Source organism: Osmerus eperlanus, chromosome 18 (assembly GCF_963692335.1).
Source record: "Osmerus eperlanus chromosome 18, fOsmEpe2.1, whole genome shotgun sequence".
In the NCBI taxonomy this organism is placed as follows: Eukaryota; Metazoa; Chordata; class Actinopteri; order Osmeriformes; family Osmeridae; genus Osmerus; species Osmerus eperlanus.
Window position 1 is genome coordinate 3,321,067 of NC_085035.1, and position 14,216 is coordinate 3,335,282.

The 14,216-nt window shown below is 52.5% G+C and overlaps 1 protein-coding gene across 6 annotated transcripts in view; it reads right to left on the reverse strand.

Annotated features, from left to right (window-relative positions):
• erbin (erbb2 interacting protein) overlaps window positions 1-14,216 on the reverse strand; it is a 50,796-nt gene that overhangs the window by 29,941 nt on the left and 6,639 nt on the right. For all 6 annotated transcript variants that reach the window (XM_062483950.1, XM_062483953.1, XM_062483952.1 and 3 more), the window contains one exon: window positions 13,418-13,491. The gene's annotated coding sequence lies outside the window, so the exon portion shown is untranslated. The remainder of the gene's footprint in view (window positions 1-13,417; window positions 13,492-14,216) is intronic.

Genomic DNA, 14,216 nt, shown 5'->3' on the forward strand with positions numbered 1-14,216 from the left:
GTGTGTGTGTGTGGATGGGGGGTTATGTACCTGTGTGTGTGTGGATGGGGGGTTATGTACCTGTGTGTGTGTGTGGATGGGGGGCTATGTACCTGTGTGTGTGTGTGTGTGTGGATGGGGGGTTATGTACCTGTGTGTGTGTGTGTGTGTGTGGATGGGGGGTTATGTACCTGTGTGTGTGTGGATGGGGGGCTATGTACCTGTGTGTGTGTGTGTGTGTGTGGATGGGGGGTTATGTACCTGTGTGTGTGTGTGTGTGTGTGTGTGGATGGGGGGTTATGTACCTGTGTGTGTGTGGATGGGGGGTTATGTACCTGTGTGTGTGTGTGTGTGGATGGGGGGTTATGTACCTGTGTGTGTGTGTGTGTGTGTGTGTGTGTGTGTGTGTGTGTGTGTGTGTGTGTGTGTGTGGATGGGGGGTTATGTACCTCTGTGTGTGTGTGTGTGGTGGACCTGCTCGCTACTTCCGATGAGAGATGAGAAAAAAAAAAAAAAAAGAAACACCCTTGCTCATGGCCTAGCTGCAGGCCAACACGTCAACTGATGCAACAGGCTCTGAGAGACACCTTGTTTCTGCAAAAGTGGCACAGGAACTGAAACGCGAGACAATAGCTCTTCAAATCTTCACGTCAGCCGCTATTAAATCACGAGAAAGCTGCATTTGAGCAGAAACACAATCGTTACGCCTGGTTCTCTTTCTATCCATATCTGGCCAATCAGGAAGGAAGAACGTTTTCAATTTCTCATCTTCGGTTCTAGTGAGTCAGCCATGACATATCCAACATCCTGAACAGCCCTGTTGTGTTTACTGTCCCCAACAAAACAGCCCCTTTAAACTCCCTCCAAAACACAACAAAAGCCTGCCATCTTCAGATAATGAAACCTTCCCTTGTATCTAAACACTTTTCAATGAATCCACACAGACCAAAGGGCTACAGAGCTTACATCATGGATATAGCCATCTCCCTTATTGTGTTCAAGCACCTCTCTGTCATTGTTTATACTTGAATTTGCATATAGATGAGGCTTGGGCTCATCAGCACTGACAATGGGTCTCTGAGGATAAGGACACAAGACAAGGTAGCTGTTCGCCAACGAACGAGAAGGTCGCCAGCGGAGAAAGGAAGGCGTTTCGTCACGTTTCCAGAAAGCTAGCTAGCTAGCTAGCGCTACGGTAGCATCTCAAAAACAAACACGGTCTCGTCAGTTTAGGTTAGAGAGAGCAGCAGCCGGTGACAGGCGAAGGAAGTCGATGTGTTTTCATTCTGTAAGCGTGTTTGGTCGTCGTCAAACAAACACAGCTGCTAAACCCGACTGCGGAGGATACATTCTTGTTATTTTCGTCAGAAAAAGCCTGACCCGTCACCTCCACATAAACTACTTCTACTTGTGGAACTGCTGTTGTTGGGAAAGCCGCGTGTTATGAAAAGAAATCAGCCGGCAGTTCCTCTTGGCACGTTTCCAAGTAGCTCTCTGAGTCTGCCTTAGCACACAGCTCCTGAGAGAAGGGTGCAGTATCGCTGCAGCCTCGGCTGGAAGTCTGTTTAGAGCGTGTTTGATTATGAAAAAGTTCATCAAAAATGATTAATCGAGGCTACTCAAGTCGTCTCTAAGACGTTTGGTCCTGGTGGGCTGATTTGGGTGAGGAGTAGAAACAAGAGGGCCATGTGTGGGATTGAGAAGAAGAAAAACGACTTATTTTGTTCATTTATTCCCAATTCAACTCAAAGGGTTCCGTACAATCCAAGTAGTAAATGTCCTGGTTACTGACTTTCGTAAGGAGGAAAAGCCAGAGGGCCAAAAACATGTGAATGGGGGTTTGGCTTGCCCTGCAGGCTCCTGTCACGCACTCTCAAAAGAGCCACATGACTGGCAGGGGATGGGGGGGGGGGGGGGGGTCAGATAAGTGTTGGCTGCAGTGGAAGCTGTGATAGGGAGTACAGTAGGCCACGCACTATGGAATGCGCGCTGGTCAATGGAGGCCTTGTTCAGCGAAGCTGGGGAGAATGTGACTTCCTCCCCCTCGACTTCAGCTGTGCACCGCCACTCTGCAGGCTCTCTCTCTGTCTGTCTCTGCCATCCTCTCTCTCCCTCCCTCCATCCATCTTCCTCTGTTACAAGCCTGGGTTCCTATGCATTGTGTGACACTGCAATTCCCACCCCCCACCCCCCCTCTCTTTCTCCCTCTGCAACAGGCCTGGGTTTCTGTGCAGAGTGACACTGCAGTCCTGTGTGTGTGTGTGTGTGTGTGTGTGTGTGTGTGTGTGTGTGTGTGTGTGTGTCCGTTCCATGGTTGTCTTCCGAGCTTTACTCTAAGCCACAGAGACGCAGAGCTGACAGGCCTGTGCTGCGCCAGGCTCTCTCCAGAGCTACACACATCTTCAGGCTTCCACCGTCACTGCCCCCTCAGCAGATTCACTCCAATCCAACTAATGGGCGGTTCGGGCAAGGGTAACGAGAGGAGACAAACACAGAGAAGACAAAGTTGGAGAAGAAAGAGAGGGGGATTAGAGAGAGAGAGAGAAGTAGATGGGTGCCTATCGATGGACTAGAAAGGAGCGACTGCTCACGAGACAGAGAGAACGAGCGCAAAACCAGGAGATGACTCTTTTCATCGGGAAGCGCTCATCAGCTGAGCGCGGCGCCTCCATCTCCTCTCGTTCTCAAGACAGAGAGAAGCGTAGAGGCGTTCCTCGCTCTCTTTTGGGCAAAACCGTCCAAATCTTCACAAGATGAAGTCATACAGCAGCACACGGGGTATGTTGTGTGTGCGGCGCGGCACGCACGCACACACAGCCCTGGAGGTCACGCCGGCTCCCACGCAGTGGTAGCCGGCTACCCCACCACACCCCACCAGCGTTCATAAATACCCAGTGAGTAATCAGGGCTGTCAGGGGGAGGGTTGACAGGGGGCTTGGAGAGAGACAGGGAGGCCTGATGGAGAGAGAGAGAGAGAGGCCTGGTGGAGAGAGAGAGAGAGGCTTGGTGGAGAGAGAGAGAGAGAGGCTTGGTGGAAAGAGAGAGAGAGGGAGGCCTGGAGGAGAGAGAAAGAGAGAGAGAGGGAGGCCTGGTGGAGAGAGAGAGAGGCTTGGTGGAGAGAGAGGGAGGTCTGGTGGAGAGAGAGGTCGGTCTGGTGGAGAGAGAGGGAGAGAGAGGTCGGTCTGGTGGAGAGAGAGGGAGAGAGAGGTCGGTCTGGTGGAGAGAGAGGGAGAGAGAGGTCGGTCTGGTGGAGAGGGGTCCGGGTGACGCACATCCAGGCGTGGGAGGACAGGGAGGCATGTGTGAAGGGGAGAGTGGGATGTGAGGAGAGGACGCAGGCAGGCTGGGAAGGGTGAAGCAGAGGGGAGGCATGTGGAGTGCAATGAGAGCCGGGGGATAAAATGTCACATTAAAAGGTAAAAGGACAGAGAGAGAGGGAGGGCGCGAGAGAGTGAGAGACAGTGTGAGAGGGCAAGTGAGCGAGAGAGCTATGCAAAAAGCAAGAAAAAGAGAGGATAAGCGAGAGAAAAAAAAAAAAAGAGTAATGGGAGATTCGGTGTGGAGCATAACAGGCCGACATGCATGACAAGGAGATGGAGCGGGGGGAAAGGATGCTGCTTGGAGAACTCCTAATCTGTCTGAGCTGGGGTGGAGGCGGAGGCTGGGGGCTGGCGGTTAGAGGCTCAGTGATGGAGGTCAGAGACTGGGGGCTGGGCGTTAGAAGTTGGGGGCTGACGGGTTCGAGGCTGGGGGATGGAGGTGAGAAGCTGGGGGTTAGAGGCTAGAGACGGGAGATTAGAGGCCGGGGTCTGGAGTCTGGAGGTTCGAGGCTGGGGGTTGGTGACTGTGGTTCTGGGGGTTAGAGGCTGGAGGTAGGTCCAGTGGCCTCATCCAGGAAGGCTGGACTGACAGCCTCTCTGTGCATGCCTGGCAGGCTCCACGCTAAACACAAGCAACCAAGCCCGTTTCCTCGGAGCTCAGCTACACAGGCAGACGAACGGCGAGCAGACAGTCGTCAAGTACGCCGGGGCTGATGCAACCCTCAGCACGCTCGCAAGCAACAAGCGAAAGCCTTCCCTCCCCTATATGTGGATTAACATAAGCACACCGAGTCAGGCGCAAAGCCCTACGCACAGCAGGGCGCGCACACACAGAAAAAAAACAAACACCCGGTTATTTAGACGTGTTCGGCTCATTTCTCGCTGCAATAATTCAGGTTGGCATGTTGACCTAAATAAATGCGTAGCATTAGTGGCTACGGAGACAAAGATGTATGTCCTAAACTTGAGGTTTAAATAGGACCTAATCTCCCCCTGTCTGTCTCTGTGCAAGTGTGCTTGTGCATCCTCCATCAGTGCTGGTAAATAAACTGGGCCAGAGGGCGGGATCTAACTCATTCCTACCCCCCCCCCCCCCCACTCCAGCCCCCTCCGCCTCTCCTCTCTCGGATAGGGAACCTTGTCCCCAACTCCCCCCCCCCCATGTAGCTGCCTCTCGGGTCAGTGGTGTCGCCATGGTGACCACCGTCAGGGGGCAGTCAGAGAGAAGCACCCCCCCCCACACACACACACACACACACACGTACGGCTTAGTGTTGACAGACTGAGATCCTTAACTTGACATTCCTCCATGCTGCCGCCACCAGTAGACATGATTGCTGGAGTTCATCATTCAGGCTTTGGTGCATGTACACACACACACCACTGCCGGCTGAAAAAACTGAAAAGCCATACCTACACACACACACACGCACGGAAATGGTCTAAAGTTCCAGTGGTGTTATGCAAACAGTGTTCAGGTACCTAATCAATACAGGTGAAGTCTCAACACAAAAGCAGGTTAGCCGAGAGAGCGATAGAGAGCAAAAGAGAGAGAGCGCGAGAGAGAGAAAGAGAGCGATTACCAGGGCGTTCCCAGGTAATCTGACCCACCTAGCCTGTCTCACACCTCACCACGCCAGACCGAAACTCACATTGAATTGATATTAAGAGCGAGAAGTCCCTGGAACGAGGTATGGTGTGGGTGTTTGATCTTGTCAGTCAATTACAGCAGCCAACTGAGACTCCCTGACCCATTTCCTCTTCCTGTTCAGCAATATGCTGAGAACCAATTAGATATTCACTGGTGTTTGATGCTGCCTGCCTACTTGTCTACCTGTCTACCAGTGTGTCTGCCTGTCTGCCTAACAGTGTGTCTTTGTGTCTGTCTGTCTGTCTGTCTGTCTGTCTGTCTGCCTACCAGTGTGTCTTTGTGTCTGTCTGCCTGTCTGCCTGTCTGCCTGTCTGCCTGTCTGCCTGTCTGCCTGTCTGCCTCTCCCCTCCTACAGTCATGGGCTGGGCTGGATTCCATTTCAGAAACGTGCTTCCTCTACCGTGTCCTTGAACGCTACTCCTGGTGCCGTCTGACAGCATGGTGGGTAAACAAGGACGGGCTGCAGAGGGGGGGGGCAGAGCCCTGAAAGTCCGGCCACGTGCCACACCTGGGGAAGGGGCGTGGCCGTGAGGAGGGGAGGGGCTTTATGGACGGCACTCCTGAGACGAGACCCGCTCTGTTTACCGACGTGGAACTGTGTGTGTGTGTGTGTGTAGACAGTGTGTGTGTGTGTGTGTGTAGACAGTGTGTGTAGACAGTGTGTGTGTGTGTGTGTGTAGACAGTGTGTGTGTGTGTGTGTGTGTGTGTGTGTGTGTGTGTGTGTGTGTGTGTGTGTGTGTGTACTAGAGCAACTCCGTGTGGAGTTGACAACGAACCATCTGCCGGGAAAACACTAGAGTGTGTGTGTGCGTGTGTGACAGAGTGAGTGCATGTGCGGAGAGAGGATTTTGGGCGCCATGTCTGTCAGTAGCAGTTAGACGGCGTTCCTTCTTCGGAGGTAACACTCCGGGGGGGAATATGGCAGGATGAGATGAGCATAGAGATACCTCAAGAGCTCTCGTGAAGGGCAGCTTTTGATCCCGACAAGCAGAGAGGGCGAGGCTGCAACGCAGGCAGACCTGACGCAGGAAGACGAAAACGAGGAGGAGAGGAGAGGGGAAAACAGCGAGACCCACCCTTCAGGGCTGCTGATCCTGTTTAGTAGCATCAGGAACAGGAAATAGGAACCTGCTTCCTCTAACAAAAGCACCTTGCAGACAAGACCGGCAGGGCAGGGGCGCTTCCGTGAGGCACGAGCAAGGTTTGCACTCGGTGACAAAAAAAAAAACTCAACTAGCCACCGAGGTATCTAAAGGGCAAGTATCTCTGTGTCTCTCTCTTTCTCTCTCTCTCTCTCTCTCTGTGTCTCTCTCTGTGTCTCTCCCTGTCTCTCTCTGTGTCTCTCCCTGTCTCTCTCTCCCTCTCCATCACAGCGGATGCCCCCCCCCCCCCCCCGACGGGTTGCTGCAGTCACGCGACGGCGAGGAGAGTGGCTTGTGTGTGTGTGTGTGTGTCTCCACGGGGAGCAGAGGAAGGTGTTGGTTTCCTCCGAGCTACTCGTTGAGAGCACGGCCTTCACCTCCAGCTAGCCCAGCAGGACACCAGAGCTGTAGGCTGCTCCTTAATAATGCATGACCAATACCGAGAACATGAGCCAACACAAACACACACACGTTAGCAATGCTGCCTCATAACCCACTAGTCTCTTAATATCTCACCTATTATAAATATATCATTACGATATCCTAACTTCCACGTCCGACCAGAGACAGACCCGAAAATGGACCAAGAAACAAAGAAAGAACTCTTCTGTTGCACAAGTCGGGGAAAGACGACACCTGTTTGCCGGTAAGCAGCAAACACGGTGGCAGTGGAGAGACCTGCTTTTCTGGTTTCTCTCTCCTTTGGGTTCAGGTTCTCACCAGTGTCCTCGGGTCCTGGGAGGTCTTATGTGGCCGAGGGAGACAAAAACACGATTGTAGTCTTTGAATGGCTGGTCAAATGGGACCTGGGTCATGGGATCTGGGTGACACAGCACAAAGTGTCTCCACAGGACCTTCCGGTTTCCCCCTCTCCGTGTCTGACTGGCAATGACACGCACGAGTCAAACGTGACACACTCATAACAGTTGCACTACACTGGCAGGGTGGCCACATTTTCTCAAAGTATACACAATACTGCCAAAAGTATTCACTCGGCTATCTAAATCAGTGGTACCCAACCCTGGTCCTCAGGGCACCCCTGTCCTGCATGTTTTAGATGTTTCCCTGCTCCAACACACCTGATTCAAATGGATGGGTCGTTATCCAGCTCTGCAGAAGCCTGCTTATGACCATTCATTTGAATCAGGTGTGTTGGAGCAGGGAAACATCTAAAACATGCAGGACAGGGGTGCCCCGAGGACCAGGGTTGGGAACCACTGATCTAAATCATCGAAGTCACAAGCTTCTTGCAGAGTCGACAGCTACAAACCTCCAAACTGCATGTGATATTCAGATTAGCTCAATGACAGTGCGTAGAGAGCTTCATGGAATGGGTTTCCATGGCTGAGCAGCTGCATCCAAGCCTTACATCACCAAATGCAATGCAAAGCGTCGGACGCAGTGGTGTTGAAGCACGCCGCCACTGGACTCTAGAGCAGTGCAGATGTGTTCTCTGTCTGGAGTGACCAATCAATCTGTCTGGTAATCTGATGGTCGAGTCGGGTTTGGCGGTTACTAAGAGAAGGGTACTTGCCAAGTGTAAAGTTCGGTGGAGGGGGGGATTATGGTGTTGGGTTGTTTTTCGGGAGTTGGGCTCGGACCCTTAGTTCCAGTGAAAGGAACTGTTAATGCTTCAGTATATCAAGACATTTTGGACAATTTCATGGTCCCAACTTTGTGGTAACAGTTTGGAGGTGGCCCCTTCCTGTTCCAACATGACTGCGCACCAGTGCACAAAGTAAGGGCCATAAAGACATGGATGAGCGAGTTTGGTGTGGAGGAACTTGACTGGCCTGCGCAGAGTCCTGACCTCAACCCTTCACTTCAGGATGAATGGTCCAAAAGTCCCATAAACACCCTCCTGAACCTTGTGGAAAGCCTTCCGAGACGAGTTGAAGCTGTGATAGATGCAAAGGGTGGGCCGACATCATATGGAATCCTATGGTTTAAGAATGGGATGTCACGTTCATCTGCGTGTGAAGGCAGACGAGCGAATACTTTTGGCAATATAGTGTATGTTTCGTCAACGCCTTGCCCTGATTCAGTCAGTCACTCCCTCTCTGAGCAACAACCCACACAAAGAAAACGACACAAACACACACACAAACACACATCTGTCAGGTCAGTGAAACTTGACTCTGTCTTTGACACTCGCACTCCTCCGTTGCTCTTTCCCTCTCCTGCCCCCCCCCCCCTCTCCTTTTGCTCGCCTGGCTAACGCGTCTGCCAAGCAGAACATCTATTTCAGTCAGAGAGGTTCTGGCAAGCGTCTCTCCCTCTAAAGTACCCAGGGCTAGGAGGCGATGGCGGGTCCCAGAAACACTGCCATCCGCCGGGGGCAAGGCAGGGTCTGAGGGGCCTAAACAAGCCACTGTCGAACAAACCGTGCTCTTAGCATAACCAGACCCCAAACACCAAAAGACTGCTTTTATCCTGCTGCCGTGCGAGGAATAACAGCGACGCACACCCGGTTCTAGCCCAGAACCAACAATTTCCGATACGTGTCGAATGAGACTCCCGACTGACCCGCCTATGTCTTCTAATTTCTGTTCCCCTTCGAGAGGGCCTTACACTCTGATGAATAATTCCCACATTCTCTTCTCAGACACGCATGGGCCCCCGGGGTGGAGCAATGCAGTGTGGGGTTTCACAACGCCGAGGCCGAGGCGCAACACAGATCTGGAGTCACCGAGATGTCACCGAACCCTCCTGAGAATGACACGGATGTGGGGGAAGCCGATCACACTGAGGCACTGCCCCCGGTTGCCTGTGCGCGTCGAGCGACTGGCGTGCTTATTGTCCCCTACGCCTTGGAGATCTTAGATTAGAGCTAACCCTGCCATGTTTGGCTGGTGTCAGTGAGTCATTTTGAAACTATGATTTCTTACATTAGGTACAGCCGGAGCCGTCAGAAGCAGGATTAACCCCCATTGCTCACCATGCTACCGATAAGAAAATTCTAGGCAAGGCCCTGAGCGTCCATCTGGGAGAACCAGCTCAAGGCTAGTGTGTGTATGTATGAATGAGTGAGTGAGAGAATGAGAGAGTGAGAGGCAGGGCTGCTATGTTGCTAGTCTAACCAGAGCATGGCACCTCCACGCCATAGTCACAAGCCCTAGCCAGACTTAGGAAGATGAGAAGGATAGCAGAGTGGAGTGAATCCCCCAGACTGGAACACCACTCAGCCAAATGACAAACCCCCAGCGCCTGTTCCCTTTCCCCAATAAGCCCTCTGCGACTACCCGCAAATAGCGATCGTGATCAGGGAAGGGCAATATGAAAATGAATTGCCAAACAAGCATTCAAAATGAAAATGCATGTAGGGGCCTAAGCGATACTCCTGGTTGCGTTCTTCTGAAAATGAATTCCTTAAGATGGGCGTTTTAAAATCGCTGACTTTCTCTGAAACCCTGGCCTCTCTTTCTTCACCGGAACAATAACCGCTGTCTGTCTTTTGTCGGGCAAATGTTTTGTTTGTCGACCGTCGGTTCCTCCATGACGACCGTCTGTCTACACGCTAACCTCGTAGACTGTGAAAACCACTTCCTGTGGGGGCCGAGCAAGACTGTGACGAAACTGGAGTCAGGTCTGCTGAGCAAAAGATCGACGCTTTCCTTCTCAAAACAGTTTCACTTTGGCTCCCTGAACAGATTTTGCACGATGCATCAACGTCTGCATGCAAAGCTGGATTCCTCAACGGGGAAATGAGATGCATTTCACGAGGCCCGACGTGTGGGGATCCGATAATCTGGGAGATTTAGCTTAGGTTAGCCTAACGCCACACGAATCTGACGGTTCAGAGCTATGCAGACCTAAGGCCTCCTGTCCGGTCTTTGACCGCAACATGCGAATGTCGTGTGTAAATACAATTTATAACACGCAAACCCTGCCTAGACCCAGGTCTAATTATGCAGTACAGTGCAACAGGTATGACTTCCATCTGCTTGGTATTCCGTATGCCATGGAGGAGGTCTGTAGTCGGGGGCAACCTGCGCTCATTACCAGGCGTAAGCTAGCGTGCTGCAGAAGGTGTTTGACCCTGGTGCTCTCGGTCGAAGCGCTGCGCTGCCTTATCAATTATGAGAGAGCTGCCATGAGGCTCTCCCCGCCCCCCTTCTTCATCTCTCCCTCTCCCCCTCTCCCCCCATCTCTTCCTCTCTCTCTCCATCCCTTCCTCTCTCCACTCCTCCCTTTCTCGATCCCACCCTCCATCTCTCCCTCCCTCTTCCTCTCCCAGTCTCGCTCCCCTCCAATCGGTGAGACCTGGCCTGGGCCGAAACAGCCAGAGTGCAGCACGCAGCGGGCGGACAGAAATAGCCGTTTGTTTAAAAGCCTCCCCCACTTCTGCCGGGAGGCCCTTAATTAAATATGAGATGAGGTTAAATGTGACGGAGCCGCAGAGAAACAAGCGCCTCCGGGGGGGGGGGGGGGGGCGCAGAGACCCCCAGGACACCCCGACGACGGCTCACCAAGGTCACGGCGACCAAAAAGGTCACGGCCCACTGTCGCCCCGGTTTCGCTGCCACGGTGAGTCTTGCATCAGTGTATCAGCACTGAAACACACTGTACTACACCCCCCCTCCCCTCCCCTCCCCCCCAGAGAAATGATATGCAACACTATCCTCCAGATTCTCGCAGAGGCCGTATTGAGCGGCCACAGTTCAAATCCTTCGGGTTATTTCCTGAGCGCAGGGCTGCAGGGAGGACACCACCAGGCAGGGTGACACCCGACAGGGTGACACCAGGCAGGGTGACACCCGGCAGGGTGACACCCTTAGAGTGTTGTCTGCTCTGACAGACAACACTCTAAGCAGGGTCACCCGACATTTGATCCAGAGGAGAAGAAGTTCCTTGGAGGTCACAGTGTCCTCGCTTCCTCCAAGGGACCACACACACACACGTACGCACGCACACACACACAAACACAAACACACACACACACACACCAGCTGACTCAACACTGCTGGAACAGTGAGAACCCACCTTGGGTTATATATCTACAGTACTGGGCAAAAGTCTAGGGTACAAAGAAAAAGCATTTTAGCAGTTTTTTGTGTTAAGAAACTATTATATTTAAAGACTGAGCAACGTTTCTCAACATTGCACTTTTATACTGCCGCACAAATACAGAAAACAAACAAAAAAATTACGATTACTTTTTGCACAATACTGTAAGTATACCCCCAAGAAAATATAATAAAGTGTGAGATTTGACTGGTCAAACCTAAACAAGCCACCAGGAGCTGGGTGGAAAGTGATCCCTCCACGAGTGGGAGACGAACCAGGATAGCCTGAGCCCAACAACATGGCAGTAAATCACCGCAACACCACGTCTGGTTAATATTCAACAGTGCCGATGCCGCCTGCAGTGGAAAATATCCAGTGATGGGAGGGGGGGAGAGGGGGAGGGGGACGGGGGAGGAGGAAGGGGGAGCAGTGAGCGTGGCCAGGGACAGCGTTTTCATCGCCGACAGGCCAGAGGAGGTCTAGCTCATTCTCAGGAACTGCCAAGCAGGATTTATAGCTTTTAATGAACGGCTGAGCGGTTAGGGAATCGGGCTTGTAATCTGAAGGTTGCCAGTTCGATTCCCGGCCGTGCCAAATGACGTTGTGTCCTTGGGCAAGGCACTTCACCCTACCTGCCTCAGGGGGGGAATGTCCCTGTACTTACTGTAAGTCGCTCTGGATAAGAGCGTCTGCTAAATGACTAAATGTAAATGTTCACACAGCCTGCAGAGGGCCGACGCTGGCGTCTCTGGGAGAGGAGCACCGAGGGAGGGTCTTCCCAGGCACAGGCCGTCCTATCGGCCTCCTGGCCCCCAGGAGGCCGGCCCGTGTGCCTGGGTCCCCCCCTACTGAGGGGTGGGAGGCAGTAGCACAGAGGCATGGGATCAGTTCCCAGCCCCTTGAATCCCACACAGGTCCTAAAGAGACTTGGATTCGGTTCAGAGCGACATTGTTTTGTCCCTTTAAAAGGGGCTCCGCAGCGCTCAAGACGGCCTCAACCGATCGTTGGATCCATAGTATACAAGAGTACCGGTTGGATTGACTGATCGCCATGGATGCGACCAAAGCGAGCGTCGTCGCCGTTCGCCTCTCCAATATCGCGTCGTCAACAACCCACTTCACGCATCAGCGTTGCCACGGTGACACTCGTCTTTATCACAATGTAACTGCAGCGCGCCACAAGGTCAACGGATCTCGTCACTGTTCAGTGTGTACATAGTTACAGCTGAATAACCAAGACCACAGGCAGCACAGAGTTTACACAAGAGCTAATCGTGTAAGATTGACATGAAAAAAAAGTCTAAGCAATATAGAAAGGGGGGGGGGGGGGGGTGAAGACCTCACCGACTCTAGAGGTCAGGGATTTGGTTTCAACAGCCTCAGAGGTGAATAAATCATTTTTTTCTCGTCTTAAGACCATCCTACACGAAACACACACACAAAGGCTGGGGGCAGCATTCGAAATTGCCCCCCTCCCCCCCTTTCATCCCCCTCTCTTGCGTCCTGAGACCCCAGCCGTCAGAGCAGCATATTACAGACTGACAGCATTCCTCTCGCGGGGCTCTGAAAAAAACATTGCCTCAGTATCCTGCTCCGGAAACCCCGAGCAGCAGGCTTGTTGTTGTGTGTGTGTGTGTGTGGGTGTGTGTGTGTGTGTGGGTGGGTGTGTGTGTGTGGGTGGGTGTGTGTGTGTGTGGACTATCCGTGTCATGCCTCCACATGGGGCGGGTCCTCTCAAGGCATCCCGGCCATCGATTGGTTGCCCTTCCGCCCCCCGTTATGGTGGCGGTAATCAATATGTGTGGGTGGAGGGGGTGTAATTGCAGTATCGTCAGTCGCTCTGTGGTCACCACGGCGAAGTTCTAGTCACCAACAGTCCGGGTGACCTTCCGCCTGAACTTAAGGATGACTACCGTCTCTTGGAGAACCAAAAGGTGCACCCCCCCCCCCCCCCCTCCCCCAACACATTCTTCATAACGCCACGGTCGAAATCAAAGATTCTATGAGCAACGCTGGAGTTGGCTGACACGGGTGCTTATGCAAAGCGTGAGCCCGACAAGAACCAACAGGAGCGCCCCGTCTGGTTCAGCTGGAGGGAAGATCAGGATAGAACGTCAGCAGCCCAACACACAAGGGGGGGGGGGGGGGGGGAGGAGAGAGAGGGGGGGCAGCCATGCCCGCTCCCCAAACCAGCACCCTCACATTGGCCCATTTCCTTTCATGAGGTGTGAGGACATTGGTTTTCGAGAGGACCTAAGAGGAAAGGATTCGTGTTTGCTACAAATAGGACGGGCTGTGTGCGTGTGTGCGTGTTTACCTTGTCATTTATGACCGGGACCTGGATCCAAGGTAGTGGCAGGTGACAGATTCACCAGGAGAGCTGAAGCTTATCTGAGGACAGAGAGAAAACACACAGATAATGTTTAATCTTCTCCCCGTCTTTAAGTTTCCATGATCACCTCTTACTGCCTCATTAACTTGATCTGATTAGAAAGGATTATCTGGGGTTTCACCCATCATTATCTACTTAGAAAACTGCCTGGTGTCCACGATTGACTGAAGGATCTAAAAGCTCGACTTCAGTGTTGTTCTCGCACGACTTTTCGCATCCCCAAAATAAGAATTTCAACGATTCGCTCAAAGGAAGTAGTCTCATCTTTGCCACAAAGCCTTTTGTGAAATACACAAAGCGCTTCATAACCATTTATCATCGCCATAACTTATCATCACATTTGTGGTGAATGCGTGCACTTTTCCTTCATCGGAGAAGAACAGTGATTCAGACAGTCCTCGCCTTGCCCTCGTCTTTGTTGACAGAGTGAGAACGGCCCGTTGGTGAATGAAACGTTTGTGAGAGAGCAGACTGGCAGCAATAGCAGGCTCATTGTGACGAGAGAACGAGTGGGACATGACGACGCATATCTCCTCGTACCGCACGCCTCACGGATAAAAGTATCCTGTGATGAAACTACCCATCTTCCAGCTCCCGCGCTCGGTTCTTATAGGCTGGGCATTCAGTCTCGAACTTACCAAGGTCAGCCTGAATCTGGGACACACACACACACACACAATGCAACTGTAGAGCTCCAGTTCTATAGACTCCACTGGGTGTATAA